General features: G+C 34.8%; 1 long non-coding RNA gene across 1 annotated transcript; it reads right to left on the bottom strand.

Annotated features, from left to right (window-relative positions):
* Positions 1-973: 973 nt before the first annotated feature.
* Positions 974-13,401, bottom strand: LOC141506922 (uncharacterized). Its single transcript, XR_012474016.1, has 3 exons — positions 11,692-13,401; positions 11,376-11,573; positions 974-3,202 (listed from the first exon to the last, which is right to left on the bottom strand). It is a non-coding gene; the product is annotated as an uncharacterized LOC141506922 (long non-coding RNA).
* Between the last annotated feature and the right edge of the window lie 7,818 nt (positions 13,402-21,219).

Raw genomic sequence — 21,219 nt, 5'->3', positions numbered from 1 at the left:
AATTACATCAAGTCTACATCAAGACTCAATCCAACAATTCCTCTCCCCTCAAAAAACTCAAATGGGTATGAGTAGTAGATACTTCAATAATCAAAAGAAGCTAACCTGAGAGAGTAAGTTGAGACCCCCCATTTTTCTTAAGTCTCCATATTTGTGTTCAGGTTTCTTTTAGGAGGGAAGGAACAATAAACTATCAATAGTTTCTCCAACGGTATACGGTATTAGAGTGTGATAAGAAAGAATACTATAGTAGAAACAAGAACTGGAAAGTTGGGGAGAGCTGAATTCTAGGATAGGCTTTTGCAGTCAGAACTTTTTTGATTCATATGCACTCTCAGTCCAACATCTGGGTTATTAAAGATAAACAGAAATGAATATAATTTTGTCATTAAAAAAAAACCCTCTGACAGTCAGTAATGCATTTTTCAAACTGCGAAAGGCAGCAATGTGTTTTAAAATCAGAGCTGTTAATTGGTCTCCTGTGTATTAATGGAACATGCACAAACACAAAAATGTCTGTATGGTGATAATAGGAAACTCCCTATTTTATGGTTTCACTAAAGTTGTTAGGCTCAAACCACTCTTCCCACACAGGGATAATTTTTCAAATATATATATATAGTAGTAACCTGAAAAGGCCATAGTAAATGTGACTAGGGAAGAGGCAGAATATTGCCCTTTGGTTTACACTAAAAAAAAAAAAAAAAAAGAAAAATGGAAAAAAACACCAACAATTTACTTTCCAAAACAAATTTCTACAAATCTCTGATGTCTTTCCATCAATTTCTTATATTGATATTTTAAGAATAAAAGAGACAGTTGGTTTCAAAAACTTTTAAAATCCATTGCTAATCATATCATTTCCCATTCACAAAGAAAAAAAGAAAACAAAGAAAAACATTTTCTCCATATCATTCCAGCCTGCTCCCCACCCCCACCACCCCCTTTCTCTTCCCCTTGCTTTGAAACGGCAACCATGGCAGCAGCCAGCAGAGGCTGCTTGGGGGCTTTAAGAATATCAGTCAATGGAATGTGCTTTGTCCCTGCCAGGGCGAAGGATCAAATTAAAGGAGCTCTAGTTGGCAGGGCTAAGAGGAGAAAATAACAAGAGTTCACCTACCCCCTCTCCCAGATAACTTCAAGTCTCTCCCCCACCACCCCTCTTTCTATCTACCTTTCCCTAATGTCCCCAAGGCTGGGACTAGAGAATACAACAATGACAAGGCCCCTACAATGGGCTGGTTACAGCTGCCTGATCCCTTTTTAAATCTGTAGGCCAGGTTATCAAAAACTTACAATCTGAGCCTACTCGCAATACCTAACTTCTGCCATGCTGATCTTTATACATTTGTTCAGAGGGGCATTTTCATGGAGACTAACAAAGACTAGATACTGGTAACAGTCATAACAGATGTGTGGTATAAACTTGAATTTGAGAAGAATTTATTGTCTTTTAAGTGAAGAATGGGAAGATAGGTCACATTAATTTAATCACTTTTCACCTGGACTGCTTCAACAGTCTCCTAATTCTTCTCTTTACTCCCTACTTTTATCTCCTCTCTTCAATCCATCTGGTACAGATAAGATGATATTCCTAAAGCACAGCTATGATGGTCACCTCCTTACTCAATAAACCTGAATGGCTCTGTTGACACTGGTAATCAAATATAATTTCATCCCTTTAAATTTTTATATGCAGGTAGGCTTTATAAGGTACATGATTATTAGTACAAAAGAATGTATATTTAAGTTAAATATATCTATATAGCCCAGGCTTAGCCTGGACCCTTATTCTTGCTCTATATGGTCTAGTTACTGCATGCAACCTGCATTCATGCTGGCAGATCTGGGGTTTTCAAGAGGGATAAAAGTTTGCCATAAGGTTACCACTTTGCCTCTCTTTCAAAGTCATAGAGATAACCTTGATTTGGAGGCACATACTCCTGACACTTGTTACTGTAGCTCCTGACTCCCCACTAATGGTTTTATACAAAACGAACCCCACAGTGACACTATTAACTCTTAAATAGAACACAACTAAAAGATAAGGCAAATATTAGAACAATCAAACATTAGAATTATTCATTGGAAGACAAAAGTGTAATAATGATAACAACATAAATTAACCCATAAAGCCAGATTACATCCTCCCATCAATGTATATAAAACTATTCATGATAAAAAGTAGGTAACCAAAGAAACCTAGCAAATTCGTGAATAGGAAAACATGTCCATGACAACTCACAACTCTGAAATATAGGCTTTGATTGTACAATCTGCATCTTATGAAGTTACTTCTCTTTTCACTGCTTCCCTTCTGGTCCTCCCCACTTTTCTGGCTGGCCAAAAAGCTCTTCTTCCAACCAATGAGGTAATGGAATTCCTTTAGCAAAAAATAAAAAATAAATAAAACACAGACACACATATAGCACTTGGAAAACAAGTAACAAGTAGCAAACTGAAGCCACCCAATCAAAAGGCAACTCAGGTGGGCTCAATGGGCAAGCCAGCTCTTCTTCATTCAATAGAATTCTACTTTTCCAGATCAATTTCTAGCAAAGTCAAGTCTCCTCTCCAAAAAATATAACTCCCCATAAAAATAGACGGAAAGCCTATCTTTCCTCTTTTGTATCTCCAGCCTCAGACCACAGAACAAGTAGAAGACAACTAGACATTCCTGTGAAGCTCTCCACCCTGCCTACCCCCACTCCCCTTGGCTATAGATGGTACCAGAAAGTAACAAATCAGAACTCTATACACAGTAGCAAGATTGATTTCTCCACTGATCAGCTCTGCTGAAGAATTCCCTAAACTGACCCCCACCTTTCTCCAATTAATAAGCAGGCTCCCAGCAAAACTGCTGAAAAATTCAATGTCTCCATTGAAAGTAGCTTCCCTAGGAGCCTTCTTGGTTTTTCTTCCCTGGCTCCTATGGGCCACTAGGTGGTACAGTGGATAGAACACTGGCCTTGGTGTTAGGAGGATAGGGTTAGAGACTTGACACTTACTAGCTGTGTGACCTTGGGCAAGTCACTTCTGCCTCTCAACCAGGGCCATCTCCAGTCGTTCTGATTCATATCTGGCCACTGGACCCAGATGGCTCAGGAGGAGAAAGTGAGGCTGGTGACTTAGGACAGCACTCCCTCACTCAATTCCAATTCATGTGCTTGTCATGGCATCACCTCCCTGATGTCATGGTCATCTTCAAGAATGAAGGACAAAACATCATCATCCCTGGCTTCTATGGACTCTTCTTATACTCTTCATCCTGGGGTCTCATGTCTCAAATCTGCAAAACTCAAAACCTCGACCTGGATCAGGTATGATCCCAGAAATCTATTATTAAACTTACAATTTTGTGATTTATAACCTTTAAAACTCTGGCAAGTCACATGCAAATGACTGGATGGGTTACAATGTCTCGAGGCCATCTTTATACACCAGTCCTTTCTTATTTTTTCATTAGAACAATTCCTTAACAACATTTTATCTTAGAGACCACATTACTTCACAAGTTGTTGCTATTAGCTTTCCTTAAACGAATGTTGTCTGCAAAACGATCACTGATGCACAAAAGGGGCAGTAACTTACGACATATATTTTGGGGTGCCTGCTTCAATTTATTGTTACTGGTAGAGAGGCATGCAATCTAGAATGTTTGGAGATTACTATCCTAGACCAAAGATAGCCAAAGACAATGTTTACTGAAAACATATTAGCTTTCAGTCACTTTAAAAATCACTGATCTATCTGCCTTTTCCCCCTCTGCATCTGGTTTACAAATAGAGGCAATTCCCATTATTATTTCTTGATGAAACTTTCCATTTTTAAAGAAGAATTAACAGAATATAAACAGGACACTGCAAAAACAAATCAGGAAATCTAAATGCTAATTATAATTAGCTTTGCTACTAAGATTCCTTAAGGGTTAATGTGTTATTAAAGTGACTTCTTTGTTAGATCTAAGAGACTCAAATAAGAAAGAAGATTATGGGAGGAATGGTCCAAGACTCTAATTGTGGCATTGCTTATATAAATCAACTGGTCCAATGCTCTCATTTTATATATTAACCCCTCCCCCCCACGAGGGAGACAAATTAAAATAATTGTAACTAAATCAAATAGCTGGTAAAGGAGCAGAGCTGGGACCAACACTTAGGCTTCTATTCATCTTCTCCTCCTACTCCTTTCACCCATACCCCAAGGGTGAAAATATTAGGGGAAAAGAAGGGGAAATTATGCTAGTAAATCTGGTAGTATATGAGTTCTTAAACTGAAAACCAGGAATTCCCCTTTAATACACTGTCTGATAGATATATCTAGAAAATAAACGATTAAAATAGATCTACTTAAACTGTGAGATAAGCAGAAACTCTCCTCTTTGTATTTCAAAAGCAAGTACACTTTTTAGTGCAAAAAAACCCCAAAACTGAGTTTTGACTTCACTCATATGGGTAGATCATAGCCTCCCCCCCCCGTAAGTGGTTTTTTTTTAATGTATTATATATTCATCATGAAAGTAGTGACACAAATTAGAACAGGGTCATAAGTTTCAGGTATTAGGATCATTAAATCAGCCAAGAAAGAAGTCAGGTAACATGCAAGTATATTTTTTAAAAGTTTTCAAAAGAAACTGGAACATGTCCCACAGCCCTGGCATGAAGATGCTTCCTCAAGATTTTGCTACCCACTGCTATTCAACAAAAATGTGGGATAGGCTGAAAATTTACATCTAAGTTGATCTCAGAAAACAATCTTATAAAAATCTCTGCTAAATCTTGTGTGAATCTAATCAAGCATTATTTTACATTTATCTAATTGGTTCCTTTTCTTCATTACAATCATCTTTTTATAAAACTATTAAATTCCATTCAGATTTAAGGTAGAAAAGCAAAACTTATCTTTTTATTCACACAAGATATATAGACACACGCAAACGTATGCTTACCCTGTCAATAGAAGAGGAGATTTATTACAAAACTACAATTCTCAGTTTCCTGCCCCACAATCTTCAACCAAATGACTTTAGACTTTCCAATATAACCCTTTGGTTCTACTGAGCTACTCCTTGGTAGAAGCTATGAGGACCACACCAATACTGCCAACACCATCTCCACTATCACCACCATTATCATAACATAACAATAATTCTTAATCTTTTTAAAACTCTAACTTTCACAAGAAACCCTATGTGGTAGGTGCTATTATTCTCATTTTACAAATGAGGAAACGAAGAAAAGAGAAATGAAGAGATTTGTCCAGAGTTACATGGCTAGGGAGTATTTGAGGCATGAGTTGAACTCAACTCAGCATTTCATCCATTTCTCCACTCATCTGACTAAAAATATTTTGTTATTTTTCATCAATGGTTAAGATAGCCATGTTACAAATGATGCTATTAAAAACAGTCACTATTTTAAGCCCTGAGTTTCTTTTTTTGAACTATTTTAGATATTTTATTCTTATTACCTTTTCTATAAGGAAAATTTTCTATTTCTAATGATTATGCTTGCTAAAGAAAAGCAAAATTAGGACAGTTAAGGGGCACAATAGATAAGAGTCTTGGCCCTGTAGTAAGTAAGGCCTGAGTTCAAATTAGCTTCAGATACTAGACACTTACTAGCAAGTCCCTTAACCCTGATGGACTCAAAAAAAACAAAAAACAAACAAGAAAAAGACTCAAATCAGACATTATATAAAAGCACACAAATATATCTAAAATATTTCAATTTCTGTATAACTTCAATTTATATAATTGTCAATTTTATCTTTCAAAATATTAAAAAGTGAATCTTGATTAAGTAAAAGTGAATTTTTGGACTATTAAAATCTCTATATAAACAGTATATAGCATATATTAATATACACTGCATATATGAATATATTAAGTATATACTATGACACTGTTGATATATGTATTTTAAATGATCTCCTAAAAACCAAGATGATTTTTTACTAGAAACTAGAATAAATTTAAGAACTTAACATAATGGGTTAAGGTTGAGAATTGAGAAACTTGAGTCAAGAAATGTCAAGGCTTAGATTACTTACATTCCTTAATATAGCATTTAGAACAATTTTTGCATTAATTTCCCCCCATTTCTTTTTAAAAGGGGGAAAAGTGTAGAGAGTGGGTGAGTGGAAAAGGATTGTGTTTTTGCTTCTAAGGGATGTTAAAAATACTTCAAAAACTTTTACCTTCATCAAACACATTCTACAAATTCCTCAAATGTTTTTATTTATATATTCTTACTTGTAACTTAGAATCCCTTGAGACTTTAAATATACTTTCATGATTTTTTTTAGTCAAATTTGACTTTGTTTCCTTTCTATTCAAAGTATTATTTCTACTAGGTTTGAAATTTACAGTTTTAACATCTAGAATTATACAAACTCATTTTTGAGAAAGAAAAATAACTTCTACTAATGTTAACATTAATGGGATCTAGGCACAAGAAAAAACCTAGCAGACAAAAACAGTTTCAATTACTTATAACAGTCTGTGATTTGTGACAGTAGGAGGGAGAATGGGTGGCAGTTGGGGGGCACAGGAGGCATAAGTCTAAATTCTTTCTTAAGTTCATTTGAGGCTTAAAGAGCTGCTAGGCACTATTTGTTTTGGGGGGGAAAAAGGCAAGTTTAAAAAGATCTAATTTCTTTTATGTTCAGTTATGTTCATCACCTAGCAACAATGATGGTAGTCATAGCACCTTTGAATGATGAAGCTTCTTTGAGTGTGAAAATATTTACACCTCCAAAGCTGTTTCCTCATTTGTATAAAGGGTTAATACCCAAAGCAATGGTAAAATTCACATGGTTCCTGTGAGGTTCAAATCAAAAAATTTATATAAAGCACTTTGCTAACTTTAAAATCTGAGGACATAATTTAGTTACTATCCTATCTGTGTGACTGTTTCACCAAGTCCCAAAAATCTTTCTGGTCTCAGCTTCCTCATATATAAAGCAAATTAATTCTAGATAATCTCTAAAGTTTCTTCCAGGTCTAACTCTCTAGTCATAGAATCATCAGCATAACCATCATCTGATTTTAAAAAATTCAGACAATCTAAAGGTCCCTTGAAAACAGTTAACTTTAACTTTCCAAATAAAAAAGTAATTTTTCAATCCTATAAAAACTTCCTTAGAAACTTATAATGGCATTACCACCCTGTAATTTTAAAATTCTTACAATCACAAACAGTAAACATGAGATAAAGTGGAATGCCAATTCTTTTATATTGTTCTGATAAAAATTGTTCTGAAGAGCTTTGCAAAAAGTATCTTTCAGAAGGTATATAAATTAATATCTAGTTTTCCCCTCAGATTTGAGTCATGGCTACATTTTTATAATCATCTGTCATGAATTACTAAATTGAAACCAAGAAGAGCTACATGGCTACTAGAAGACAAAATGTGGTTATGAATCTTTCATGTTATTGGAGGTAGGGGAAATCCCGTATTTCTCCATAACCAACAAAATGATTATTCTCACATTCTCATCTTTCTTTTCCCCAAATTAATGACAGACCCTGAATCTTCTATCTACATTCAGGAAAGACCCTGGAGTAAATTCTTTGGGAAAAGGTTTTGTTCTTTTCCCTTCTCCAAGAAGAAATAATGATTTTAAAAATAATTTTTTACATTGGAAAGAGCCTGATGAGATCAAATAAAAACAATAACCATGAAGAGCCATTTTCAAAACATTCAGTAATAGGTTGTTCTTGATTACAAATCATGAGGGCTCCTGGAATTATATGAAGAATTGAAATAATCTATTTCAGTAAAGACTTCCATACTCTCCAAATGCTAAATAAGAACTCTAATAATTTGATGTACATTTCTTTTTTTCTTTGACTCTCCATTTTCTGGAGGTGTGAATGAGCCAGGAAATGAGAGGGAAAGAGTTAACCAGAAAAACAAAACAAAACCCAACAACAATAACCAAAAAAACAGGTTCAGGGTAAAAAGTGGAAGGGGGACACAGAAACTAATATAATTCAAGTTCAAAGATTTTAAGCCACAAAAAGGACTTTAGAGGCCACTGAGTTCACTCTTCCCTTTCTTCCTTTATTTTAGAGATGAAAATCGAGATCACAAAGGTGTTAAACAGCAAAGGTAGATTTGAATCCAGAATCTCAGACTCAAATTCCAGCACTCCTTCTAGTCAATAGTTTCCATTGTACCATACTGCATCACTCCCTGAATAATTTAGAGTTATATTACTTTTACATTTTAAAATTTAGATTAAAGCTTCAATTCCCTAGCAACTAAAACAAAAAAAAAAAACCCTTTACTTCCATAAAATGTGTATAGTCACTCAGTCTTAAATTTCAGGGCAAATCATTTTCACCATTTTTTTTATCAGTTTAAAAATAAATATGATATCCTTGAGAATGAGATAATCTAAAGTCATCATGATCAATTTCTGTATTAAATGTTATCATATTTAATGTTAAAAACTCATCTTTGCTTCTAGGAAGCACATAAGGGAAACCAAAAGCTCAATGAACAAGCATTCTTCCAGGACCTCTTGGAAAAAGACTGCACCTCAGAATAATAGAGAGGAGATGCATAAATGTTATATAAAGTGGTAAACCATACTGCTACCAAAGGAATTCTCCCCATACCACATTTTAAGGAAATTTTTTCAGATGTTGAAGTTACACCATAACCAGTTCAAGATGTTTCCACTGACAGCTAACATGGGAGAAAAGACTTTCAGCTACTGAGTACACTTTTCTACTACTTTTCTTGTCCCTTAAGTATCTCTCCTCCATTTTCCTGATCCCCTCTTTCACTGTCCTTCATTTAGAATCTTACACGCCATTATGTCCAAAACTATACCATTTTAATTTTATTTTCGGGACAGTTTGTAGCAAGACACAGACATACACAAGCTGTTTCCCTAGCTTGGTTTTTATCCCTCCCATCCCTCTCCCACCCAATGAGGCTATAGTGGGAGGTCTAAATGACATTTCCACAATGAATGCTTATAGCTATATTTCAAAACAGCTAACTACTCTGTTGCCATAGAAGCAATATTATGAAGCTTATTTTGGTTGCACTAAATGATCGTTTGTTTCATTTGTGATTGAAAGTCTCCCCCAAACATGTGTACTTAAATGCAACATTTAAACGGGTATAGCTTCCATGCATCACATTAAAATCAATTATAGGGATAACCAGATGGGGATAAATGTTCATACTGCTAATTAGTAAATGTGGGGAGGATCAAGTTAGTCAAAGCAGACCATGAGGTAGGGAAGGTAGATGAATGATACTCCTTCCTACAAACATGCTTGAATACAGAAAATCCCCCATGAATGACAATAACCACTAGAAACTTAAATGTACTCAAAGATAGAATTAAACATTATATAAATATTGCTTATAATACCAATCATTTTATATATGCATTTTATTAATAAATGAAAAACTGAAAAAAAGATGGTTAGACTTAATAGACAGGATGCAAAAAAATTCCATTGGGACTTGGTATGACACACTTTAAAGTAATTTAAACAAGTATTTCCAAATAGATGAGTAAAACCAAAGGGACAGAAATTTGATCATTAAGTGGCAGAATGAGATCTATTAAAATCTGATGTTTCAAACATGATGAAATGAAATACACAACAATGAATTATTCATGAGTTATTATCACAAATCAGTAGTTTGATGAATAACTTAGTTACAAACTTCTTACTTCCCATCATTATCAAAAGACTAGGGGACTTAAAACATTCATGTATTTTGGACAAGCAAGCAGAATTTTTCCAGGTGTTCAGTCAGCCACACCTTAAATAAAATCAATTGTGATATACAATAGGTTGCATTACATTCTTTCTGATTTGCTGGAGAACCCTGCCCTTAAGAGGAATGCTTATCTTAAAAGTCTTTCATTTATTGCTTCTCTTATTAGACATTTCCTACACACCCCCCCACTTAGTCATACCAAAGTCTTGATTTCTATTTTTATGAAAAGCATTGTTCAAAATATTTGGAAGGTAGGGAAGAGGGGAGGGAAGGTAGGAAAGTCAGGAAGGTAATTTTTATTCTCTTTCCCCTATCTCTTCCAAAGTAGTTTGGTTAACCCTTGTTATAGAAATTATATATAATTTAGATATTATATATAGTATATAAAACATTGTAATTATAAATGATATACTATATTATTTTTCTAAAAAATGTAAAGTCCTTGAAAAGTTTATTTCCCCAACATTAAAAACCTTTATTTTACATTAAACTCTTCAATTTTACTTACTATAATAAAAGCATGCAAACACATATCCCTGCCACATAAGCTAGTCTCTCATTTTTATTATAAATTTTATGTTAAGCACAATTTTAAAAACTTACATAAAATGCATATTTTTGCATTTAATATTTTAGTCTGTTATTATGTAAATAGGGATCACGTGATTAGGCCTATTGACCAATAAGAAAGTATACCCATAATTCTTATTCTGTTTTCCTCTTATAATTGACCATTTCAGCATAGCCATTTATAAGAAACCAAATTAAGAAATTAAACATCATTGTAAAATGCAAAAAAGTATTTTCTTATATCATTTGGGAAAAAAGTTATTAGTTATAATGTTATAAATCCAAAAACTCCATATTTTTCCTTAGGAAACTTTTAAAAGGGCAGCTTTGATTCAAGTTCAACTTAAAAGTTTCATGTGGGGGGAGGGGGGAGGGAGAAAGACAGAGAAGGGGAAAGGAGCCCTAAGAACATTCTTAAAATGAGTTGACTTACAGGAAAAAAAACACAACACCTTTTAAGTCCCATATCCACAAATTAGAACAATCTTGAAATTCATATCACACACACACACACACACACACACACACACACACACACACGGCATATAGTTAAAAAAACTAGTCACATCACAATCTGTTCATCACAACTAAAACAAATTTATTCAAATATCTTATTTGATCTGTTATTTGTCAAAGATTTTCACTAAATACTTTCATGTAAAGAGGGTACTAATAGGCTAATCTTAAAGAAAATCACCCTTATTTGAGTATTATACATTAGTTACGGCAAATAAAAATAGAGGATATTTTCACTACCATTTACATAAAGATTCATTTGCTTATCAACTATTTCCCCTACCCTTTAAAATCATCTCCTTGCATGAAATATACTCAAATTAAAATAAATCACACAGTTGAAATTTTTCTTAATTACATGATTTTCTTCTCATATATTATTTTATATTCTTGCACCACTTTTAAGAAAATTCTTCCACTGTGCTTTTGTCTTCTTGGCTTCTATAGAGTTATTAGGAATCTGCAAACAATTTTACAATTCAAACATGCACCAGATGATATCCATTAGTAGGCAATGCCATTTTTTCACTTACCCATTCTGGATAAAGCATTATTTCCTGGGGACAATGCTGCAGCTTCCGTTAGCTCAAAAACTCCCTCTTCACAACTAGATAAATCTTCACCAAGTAGATAAAAAGCTTTGTTTCCAGATCCTTTGGAACGCTCCCCTCCCCCCCCAGCCCCCCTTCTTCAGAAGTCCTCCAAAGTAAGAAGCTATCAGCATTTCATTCCTGTGACAAAACAAAGGAGAAAAAAAAAAAAGGAATAAGTCCACACAAGTTCCTGGCAAAGATTTTCAACTGCATTCTTCTACGTTTAATCAGTAAACAATCTTAAAGTGAGAGTTACCAGTTCATAAAAGCCAGAGATTAATCCATCAGCAGCGACTGGCTTCATGGCACACACGGGCCTGGTCAATCAGCAGCAGTGATCAACTTTTTATCACATGTTGCTGAATCACTCTATTCTCAATGTTACCACATACGTGTAACTGAAGCCTGGAGGAGAGTGCGCTTCAGTTAAGTTCCAGCTCAGGGAGCTCTTATAGAGAACCGCCAATTAGCCGCTGACCAATCACAGCCTGCGAATAGTAGCTCAGTCACATGATAGGGCAAGTCCCCATTACTGCAAAATTTCTGAATTACTGGGGTTACACAAAGGACACTCCATGGGGAGGGGCTGGGGAAGGAGTAGACTCAAATAGAAAACGCCCAGGCTGAGGCAGCTAGTCCTATAAAGCAGGAAACACCCTAGCCTCACACAGACATACGTTCACAACTGGCCCCAAGAAGGATGTCTGGCACATGGTAAATCCATCCCTGGGCTAGAGATGGGGTTCATAAATCGACTACAGAAATAAACTCATTCCACTTATTCTCCCTTCCCCCTCCCCTCTTTTACAATGTTTCTTGAATTTTAAGTTTCCAAAAACATTAAAAAGAAAAGGGCTGATTTCCCTATAAAATGAATTGGACTAAAATGTTCCCCCACTCCACCACCCCTTTTCCCCATTTTTGGGTTCTGAAAAGATATTATGTCAAATGTAGATTTTTCAGTTAGAAGTATTTACTTTAAATTGCTATGTTAAAATCAGGTAAAAGAAATGAATTACTGAGACAATTAGCACGGTTAACTAGTGAAACAACTGTCGCAAAAACAATCCTGAATTTTTCATTACAATTAACTAAATCTTTTCCCTTTTAAGTAAAAATGTACATGTACAAAAAAAGCACATATTTATGTACAGGAGCTGGGCAAGGGAAAGTTTGTGTTTGTGTGTGTGTGTGTGTGTGTGTGTGTGTGTGTGTGTGTGTGGAGAGAGAGAGAGAGAGAGAGAGAGAGAGAGAGAGAGAGGGACAGAGAGAGATGGAAGGAAGGCATTATAATCAAGAGGAGTTGGGAAAAGTTTTCTGTAGAAAATAGGATTTTAGTAGGAACTCAGAAGAAGCCAGGGAAGCGAGAAGGTAGAGATAAGGAAGAACATTCTAGGGAAGGACAGTCAGAGAAAATGTCTGAAAATGAATTATCTCCAATTTATCAAACATTTTAAAGATCTGTTCAGGTTAAAAAAAAAATTTCATCTCCCCAAACAGGACATACAAGAGTTTCTTAATAAATTTTTGTTTAAGTCATTCTATTTTCAAGCTACTGAATACGCCTGATTTCAAGATAGGTCTCTGCTTCATCTCTGAGATAGTAACATTTTGATCACAAAGCTGTAAGTAAGCTTTCTTTTTTCCAAAGTAACAGGAGGAAGAACTCCAGTGCTGCTTGTTGGTCCCAATTTATGGTAGTAAATGTCTGTCAGAAAAACCAGTCATGATTACTCCAGTTCCTTAAACCCCACCCCTTAGCTCCTCATAATAAGAGTAATTTTTAATAAGTAAGGATAATTTTAAATAAAGGGTAAATTTTAATAGAGTCCCTTGTAGCTATGAATTCAGTCATGCCATTCCAGAAATATAGTGAAAATTATAGTAAGGTTAAATATAGATATTTCATTTGAAATATATATTCTGATTAGTTTCCTATATAACAAAAGAAAGCCTTAGAAATGATATTTTCTTTCGCTGATTACAAAGTAACTAAGTAACCAATTTTACAAGAGAGACAACTAAAACTTCTAGTTGATATATCAATATTAAAAATATTTTTTCATATTACTACACTGATGCAGTATTTTGAATCACCAATTAAATGACTTAGTGATTGAATCCTTTGGAAACCTTCCTTTTACCTTTCATTTTCTCCTAGTTTAAAAATTACAACTCTAACACTTTCATATCATACTTTGCTGCATTTTAAAAATAGAATTAAAAACTAGGAAAACTTTCCTTGAGTTATTTAATTTCTTTACAATAGGCACCTAGGTAACACATTTGAGAAACATGTAATTACTCTTCCCCCAAGGAGGCATTGTGCTACTGTGGGAAAAATTGATTCTCTGACTGATTCTCAAGTCAGACGTCATAGGTTTAAAATTCTCTCTCTAATGCTTACTACCTTTATGACTTGAGGTAACTGATTTAGTAGGATCTCAATCTCTAATCCTCAAAGTGAGTTTGTCTAAAGACAGTCTGAGATTCTTTCTAGTTCAAGATCTCATGAACCACATCCCCACTTTTAGATTTGATTTACTGGACAAAATGCTGGGGATAAGAATAATATATTATATTTTCTTGGCTTTTATCAATTCTATGTTATGGTAAAATCACTTAGTTTAATCATTTTTTTTCTTGTGTTTTTTTAAAGCTAAAATAAACTTACTAACATTGAAACTACCTGAATGGTATGATGTCAGAATTCTCCCATGTAGTAGTAACCTGGAATAAGTTAAATTCTTTGAATGCATAAACAATTCCTTTGGAATATGCCCCTGGCAAAACGTGTATTAGCTCTTTCAGGTCAATAAAGTTGCTACTTGGGGAATTATTGCTTGACTACATTAAAGTAGTTGTGGTGGCTCAACAGTTGATTATGGTTTTCAATTGTTCCTAAGAGATATGCCTATATAAGTAGCTTATAATTCTGGTTAATTCTGTACCTTTGTCAAACCTAATCTAAAATTTTATGTTCCAGGGGGGTTCTTTTTCCCTTTCCAGGAAGTAGTAAGGATAATGGAAGCCATGTTAAAGGTTTCACTTTTGTATTCAAGATAGCTCTTGTAAAAAGATATAACTACACACACACACACACACACACACACACACAGAAACACACAAATGAAAACAGCTAATAATGCAAGGTAAGGAATTCTAACCTCCACAAAACTTAAATTTATAATCAAGTATAGATTGATTTTTGACAATTCTGATTTACTCTATTTGTTTCCATAATTTTCCTTGAGTCAATTCCTCCCTTCCTTCAGTAACCATGCAAACATTAACACTAGTGGGAAGAAATTATGTAGGTAAATTGCTACTTGTTGCCATGTTAACATTAACAGCATGAATACTAGAGCTGGAAGCATAATTTGCCTATTAGGACCTTCTGAAGGTTTGGTCATAGGAGTTAATTACTGTTAACTTGTTCAGCACTCTTTTTTCCCCCCAAGTACAGTACAGTTAACTCCTATGATCAAGTCTTTGGAATATTAATTGCTAGTCAGTCAATAAACATTTATTAAGAACCAACTGTGGATGAAGCATATGTTAGGTACTGAGGATACAAGAAGAGACAAAAGACAGTTTCTGTCCTTAAGCAGCTCACAATCTAATCTGGAAACGCACATATTTATGTACAGGAGCTGGGCAAGTGTGTGTGTGTGTGTGTGTGTGTGTGTGTGTGTGTGTGTGAGAGAGAGAGAGAGAGAGAGAGAGAGAGAGAGAGAGAGAGAGAGAGAGATGGAAGGAAGGCATTATAATCAAGAGGAGTTGGGAAAAGTTTTCTGTAGAAAATAGGATTTTAGTAGGAACTCAGAAGAAGCCAGGGAAGCCAGAAAGTAGAGATAAGGAAGAACATTCTAGGGAAGGACAGTCAGAGAAAATGTCTGAAAATGAAATATGAAATGTCTTGTTTTTGGAATAAGCAAAGAAATCAATGTGTGCATGCATCAGGGAGTAAAGTACAAGAAGCCTGGAAAGAGAGGAGGAGAGGGCTAGGGTATGAAGGACTTTGCCAGAGGGGCTTTTTTTCAATCTCAGAGGCAAATGGGAGCCACAGGAGTTTACTGAGTATTTATATGACTCGAACTGAGCTTTAGGAAAATTACTTTATTGGCTGAATGTAGGATGGATTGGAGCCCAGAGGTAGGCAGAGGACCAACAGGCTGTTGCAATGGTCCAAGTATGAGGTGATGAGGGCCTGCACCAACATGGTGACAGTGTCAGAAGAGAGAGAGTGAAATAGTAAAGGTGAACTAGGCAGATCTCAGCAATAGATGGGAGACAGAGAGTAAGAGAGAGTAAGGGAATCCAGATGACTGCTAGGCTATGAACCTGAGGGAGTGAGAAGATGGTGGTACCTTTTCTAGTAATAAGGAAGTTAGGAGGTGGGGAGGAGAAAAGAGCATTAAGTTAGCTTTAGACATATTGAGCTTAAGATGTCTACTGAATATCCAGTTTGAGATTTCTTAAAGGTGTCTGAAGATGTGAGATTGGAAGTCACTAGAGAGGTTAGGGCAGGATTGGTTTGAGAATTTGAGAATCACCAGCATAGGCACAGTAATTAAACCCTTGGGAGCTGATGTGAACAAGTAAAATAATATTGTGAGAGAAGAAAAGACAACTCAGGAAAGAAGAATCCTGTGAGACAGCTATGATTAGAGGTCATGATCTAGATAAAGATGCAGAAGAAGAGACTGAGAAGGAACAGAATTGATAGGTAGGAGAACAAAGAGAAATTTTTAAAATCCTACAGAAAAGCAAATATCAAGAAGAGTGATCAGCAGTGTCAAAGGCTGCAAGCGAGATCTTTTAAAGAACCAAACTAGTTATCCAGAGAAAAAATAATTCCCTATTTCCTCCTCAAATAAAGGAGAAAAAATTAAGAGAAGAGAACATACAAACATGGTACAAATAAATTAAATCAAGCGGTGCTAAGATCATATGCAATATCTATAAATCATTAAGTGCAGTGCCTCGCATATAGTAGGTATTTAATAAATGGTTATTTATTTCTTCCTTCCTCCTTTTATTCACTTTACAAAATGATTACCTCTCCCACTGACCCAAACCCATAAGGTTTCAATTAACAGGTAAATTCCAAATAAACTTAAGAATTTAATCTGAATTACAAAAATTAAACTCACAATATCTTTCCAGAACATGTTTACCAAGGCATAAATGGTTCATGTATAAGACCGTCATATTTATAAATAAAATTTTATTTCTTGATTAAACTTGGAGTTATTAATCAAACTATTCATTTTGCTCTATAATTAATCACTGACCTAAAGAAAGCTACAAAACAAGTACAGAGATTATAATTTTTTAATTATTATGCTTTCTATTAAAATAGTAAGTAGACAAATATTAATTAAAAACACTAGAAAATGTCATCACAGTTCATTTCATATTATTCTATATTTCCTACAGATCATTATTCTTATACATGATAATAAAGAGATTGACAATACTATCGAGTTTTAAGGTTTTTTCAACATTCTTCATAAATATAATTTCATATAGCCTCACAACCACTCAGGAAAGTAGGTGTTATTTTTAAAGTCCTTTTTTATAGGTAAGGAAACAGTCATAGAGAAGTTAAGTGACTTGCAGGGTCACTCAACTAGTAAGAATAGAGGCTGCATTTAACTCAGGACTTCCTGACTATAGGTCCAGCGCTCCACCCGCTGCACCAGCCAGCTGCCTCATGTCTGAGTCATTCACAAATTAACATTTATGAATGTGGAAAACCCAATTCCATATGTTTTATCATTTGTATCCTTTTTTCCCCTCTCATGACAATCTGCTTAACTATTAAAAATATTCTTAGCGATTTAAACAATTGTTTATGCTAGTGTGATTTGTTTAATTTCTTCTAAATCTTCTAGTTTCTCATAAAAATAGAATATGTATGAAAAGTACACACATAGATATACATATATATTTTATAGAGAATAAGTCACAGGAGACAAGGAAGAAATTATTGATTACATTCTTAAATTACTTTCATGATAGGGAATTTCATATTATAGTTTATTGAAATAAAGGACTTTTTGCTTCCCCTCTTCCTCCACCCATTTTAAAGAACACACTGACTCAGTTTTAAGCTTCAGTGACATATGTAGAAGTGGTTAAGGGGGTGGGCTGGGTAGGAGAAAAGGAGGATGGAGAAGATGGTTGGGAACCAAGAACTGAATCATAGCCATGTGAGTAATATAAGGGTGTTTTTTTTTTCTTGCTAAGGGAATGAATCAAATTAAGTTTGTTTTCCTGTGGGTGATGGGGAACTATAATAGCATGAATCAGAGCAATTATCAAATATGTGGCACAAACTAAAAATTAATTATAATCAGTCTTCTCTCAGATTTCTACCAGAAGAGGCAGGGGACCTTTTCTTAATCAATCAAATCATTATAAAGACATTCTAAAAGTCTGAACTTTTCAAATACTATCCACCATCCCTCCTTAATCTTTTTCCTATTGTTTATTAATATCTCTGAAATGGAAACTTATTGAGATATATTCCATTAAGATCATACAACAAATCACTATTGCTAGGTAGGTCATGGGGTAAATTGCAGTTTACATCAAGTACAATCCATCCTTCAGAGAACTTATAGACAGCTATTCAGAGAATGAAATAAGACATAGGTATAAATAACCACAGTACATATTACTACTAGATAAGGAACAAAAATACCATGAATAATGATGGGAGTGCACCAGGTTACAATTCATTCTGCTACCAGCAATGGGATCAAAGGATGGGAAAGAGTTGTTGCAAAAAAAAAAAAAGAGGGCAAGAATTTATGGATTTTGCCTCAAGAACATTCCAGTACCAGTACTCAACATTCATGTGCACACATGAAAAGAGATGGATTATAATTATAAAAATTCTGAATAGAAATGAAAAAGTCACCTGAAAAGGGTTTTCAAAATTTGAGAATTGTTTCATGTCAAAGAAAGCAAATGACTATTAGTAAAGAGTTCATAGCAGGGATCACCAAGCCTTGGAGGTCAGTGCCATCTCCTACTGCCTTTCAGCTAAGATTGATTTTTATTTTCTTTAAAAAAAGTAAAAGCCATTCTCAGCCCTTGGGTTATACAAAAAACAGGTAGCAACCCAGGACTATAAATCCATAAATTCAGGGCTGGAAAGCACCTCAAAGGTTATTTAGTCCAACCACTTTATTTTTTTGCAAGATGAGGAAAGGGAGGCATCAGGGAAATTAAATGTGAGTCCATGGTCACAGAACAGTAAGCCCTGGGGATTAGATTTGAACCCAAATCTTCTGACTCTAGAAGCAGCGAATGTTCTCTCCATTGTACTACACTGACTCCCTCAACATGAAGCATGAAAGAAAGAGTTTTTTTTAAAGCATGTGAGATATCCCTTGTTACTTATTTACAGTATCTTGCATTATTATTTTCCTGTGCTCTGAGCTGATACATTCTAGAAAGAACAATTACATCCAATGCTTGAAACATTTTTGGTGCTCGGCTCTGTTACTAAACTCTCTGAACCCCTGTTTCAAGGTTATTGTTAAGCAAAATATTTTGTCATGTCAAATGCTATATGAATGAGTTATTATTTATTTGCCTACTTCAATATCCAAAATATTTGTGTGAACATTACTTATACAATACTTTACAACCATACCATAATTTTTTTACAATTATATATGTTTTTAAATTTGCAGTCTCTTCTTCTCATCCTTCTCCACCCTCACTGCCCTATGTGAGAAATCAAGAAAAGCAAAAACTCTGTTAAAAAACTGTCAGGATAAAAAAAAAATCCTGCCTTGGCTATGTCCAAAAAAAAAAAAAAAAAAGAAGGAACTCAATCCACTGTCCAGGTCCATCACTTCTCTATCAGGAGGGTAGCATGTTTCATCATGAGTCGTTTGGAATTGTAGTTGTTTATTGTATTTATTGGAGTTCTAAGTCTTCCAAAGTTATTTGTCTTAACAACATTCTTGTTATTATTTAAATAGTTCTTCTAGTCATGTTCATTTCCTATTGCATCAGTTCATACAATTCTTCTCGGGTATTTTCCTTTTATCCTTTTCATTACACAATAATATTGATCACATTTATATACCATAATTTGCCCCCCCCCAAATGTCTACCTCTCTACCCTTTTTGTAGAGAATTTCACAAACTGACATGATCCTCAAAATCATCATCTACTGGCCCATTTTTTATTGATGCATCTTTCCTAACTGAGGCAGGTTAAGCCTCTTGGGAAAACATTACCTTAAGAATAATACCTTCTTAAGAAGAAGGGAAGGATTTACAGAATGTTTTTTATGTGGGGAGAAACAGTTCAAAATTTGTAATAGGCAGTTGATAATGCAAACTTAGAGCTGGAGAGACACTAAGGTTAGATATACATATCAGAGAAGTATCTGCATAGAGAAAGCTGAACCTAGGGATGTTGATGTGATTATCAGGTAGGACACTAAGAGAGACCACACCAGGGCAAAGTACTACATAGATGATGAATAAGCAAAGAATACTGAGAAGAAATCATATCCCCAAAACCCAGGAAAAAGAGTATCCAAGAGGAGAAAGAAGGTCACTATTGCCAAATGCTATATAAATGTCAAGGAAGATGAAGCCTGAGGGGAGCCCATGAGTTAGTCAATTAAACAGTCTAAGTAACTCCGGGGAAAGTGATAAGGTTAGAAGGTAGACTGTGGAAGTTAAAACAGAGAAAAAAATGAAGGTACATTTTTCTTGGGGTTTAGCTAAGAAAGGGAGGAATGATGACAATGAAGTTTTATTCTCTTATTTTTGGTTTTAAAGGAAGGTGGTGACTGGACTATGGTTGTAAGTATCAACAAAATAACCAGCAGATTGGGAAAGACAAGATTAGAGAGGGCAAAAACAGAATAACAGGAATAGCAATATGCTGGAGAGTATGGGAGGGTAATGGATAAAGGGGACATTTAGTGTGTTTGGCATTCCCTAAGAGAAAGAATACTTCTTTATCAGGGACTGAAGGATACAGTGGGGGGCATGGTATCAAGGAGTTGTTGAATTAGAAGGAAACAAGTGGAAGTTCTTTGGGAATGTGTTTAATTTTTTTTTCAGTTAAGTAAGAAGTAAAGACCTCAACTGAAGGAGGGAAGAAATACTATGGGAGATATAAAGAGACAAGGAGAATGAAAATATTAGGGAGGAAGAAAAAAGACTGCCACGATGAAGCAAAAGCTCAGTTTGGATTTTATTACATAACTGTGTAGTGGGCCTACTCAGCACAGGTTAATGATTTTTCTCTAATTCTATTAAAAAAGCATGTGGGTAGGAATAGAGAAGGTGGATGGGGGAAGCCCCATCCTTGTGTCAGGGATACAGATACAAACAATGAAACAATTCCTTCTTGCAATGAGTTTACATTTCACTGGAGAAGATAAGTACATATAAAAATATACAGCACACAACCACATTGTATACACAAAGAAATTAAAGTACAAGATAATTTGGGAGGGAGGACACAAGAAAGAGGCGGTAGAAAGAGGGGGGAGGGAAATTAAGAAAGGAAAATGAATAAGCAAATTTTCCTTTTAGACTACTAAGCACTCAAGAATAGAAAGTATTGGATTCTCTCAGGATTGTAATTCATTAACAGAGAATGTCAAAGTATATTTGCAGTCATTCTTGAGATCATATTTCAGTGACATCTCTCTTCTTGAAAAGTTCTGGTTTTTATCGAGGTCAATTCTGCCATACAATGTCTAACCTGGGTTTTGCATATAAGGAGAGTTTT

This window comes from Macrotis lagotis, chromosome 1 (assembly GCF_037893015.1).
Source record: "Macrotis lagotis isolate mMagLag1 chromosome 1, bilby.v1.9.chrom.fasta, whole genome shotgun sequence".
Lineage (NCBI taxonomy): Eukaryota > Metazoa > Chordata > Mammalia > Peramelemorphia > Peramelidae > Macrotis > Macrotis lagotis.
This window is presented reverse-complemented; position numbering and strand designations above follow the sequence as displayed.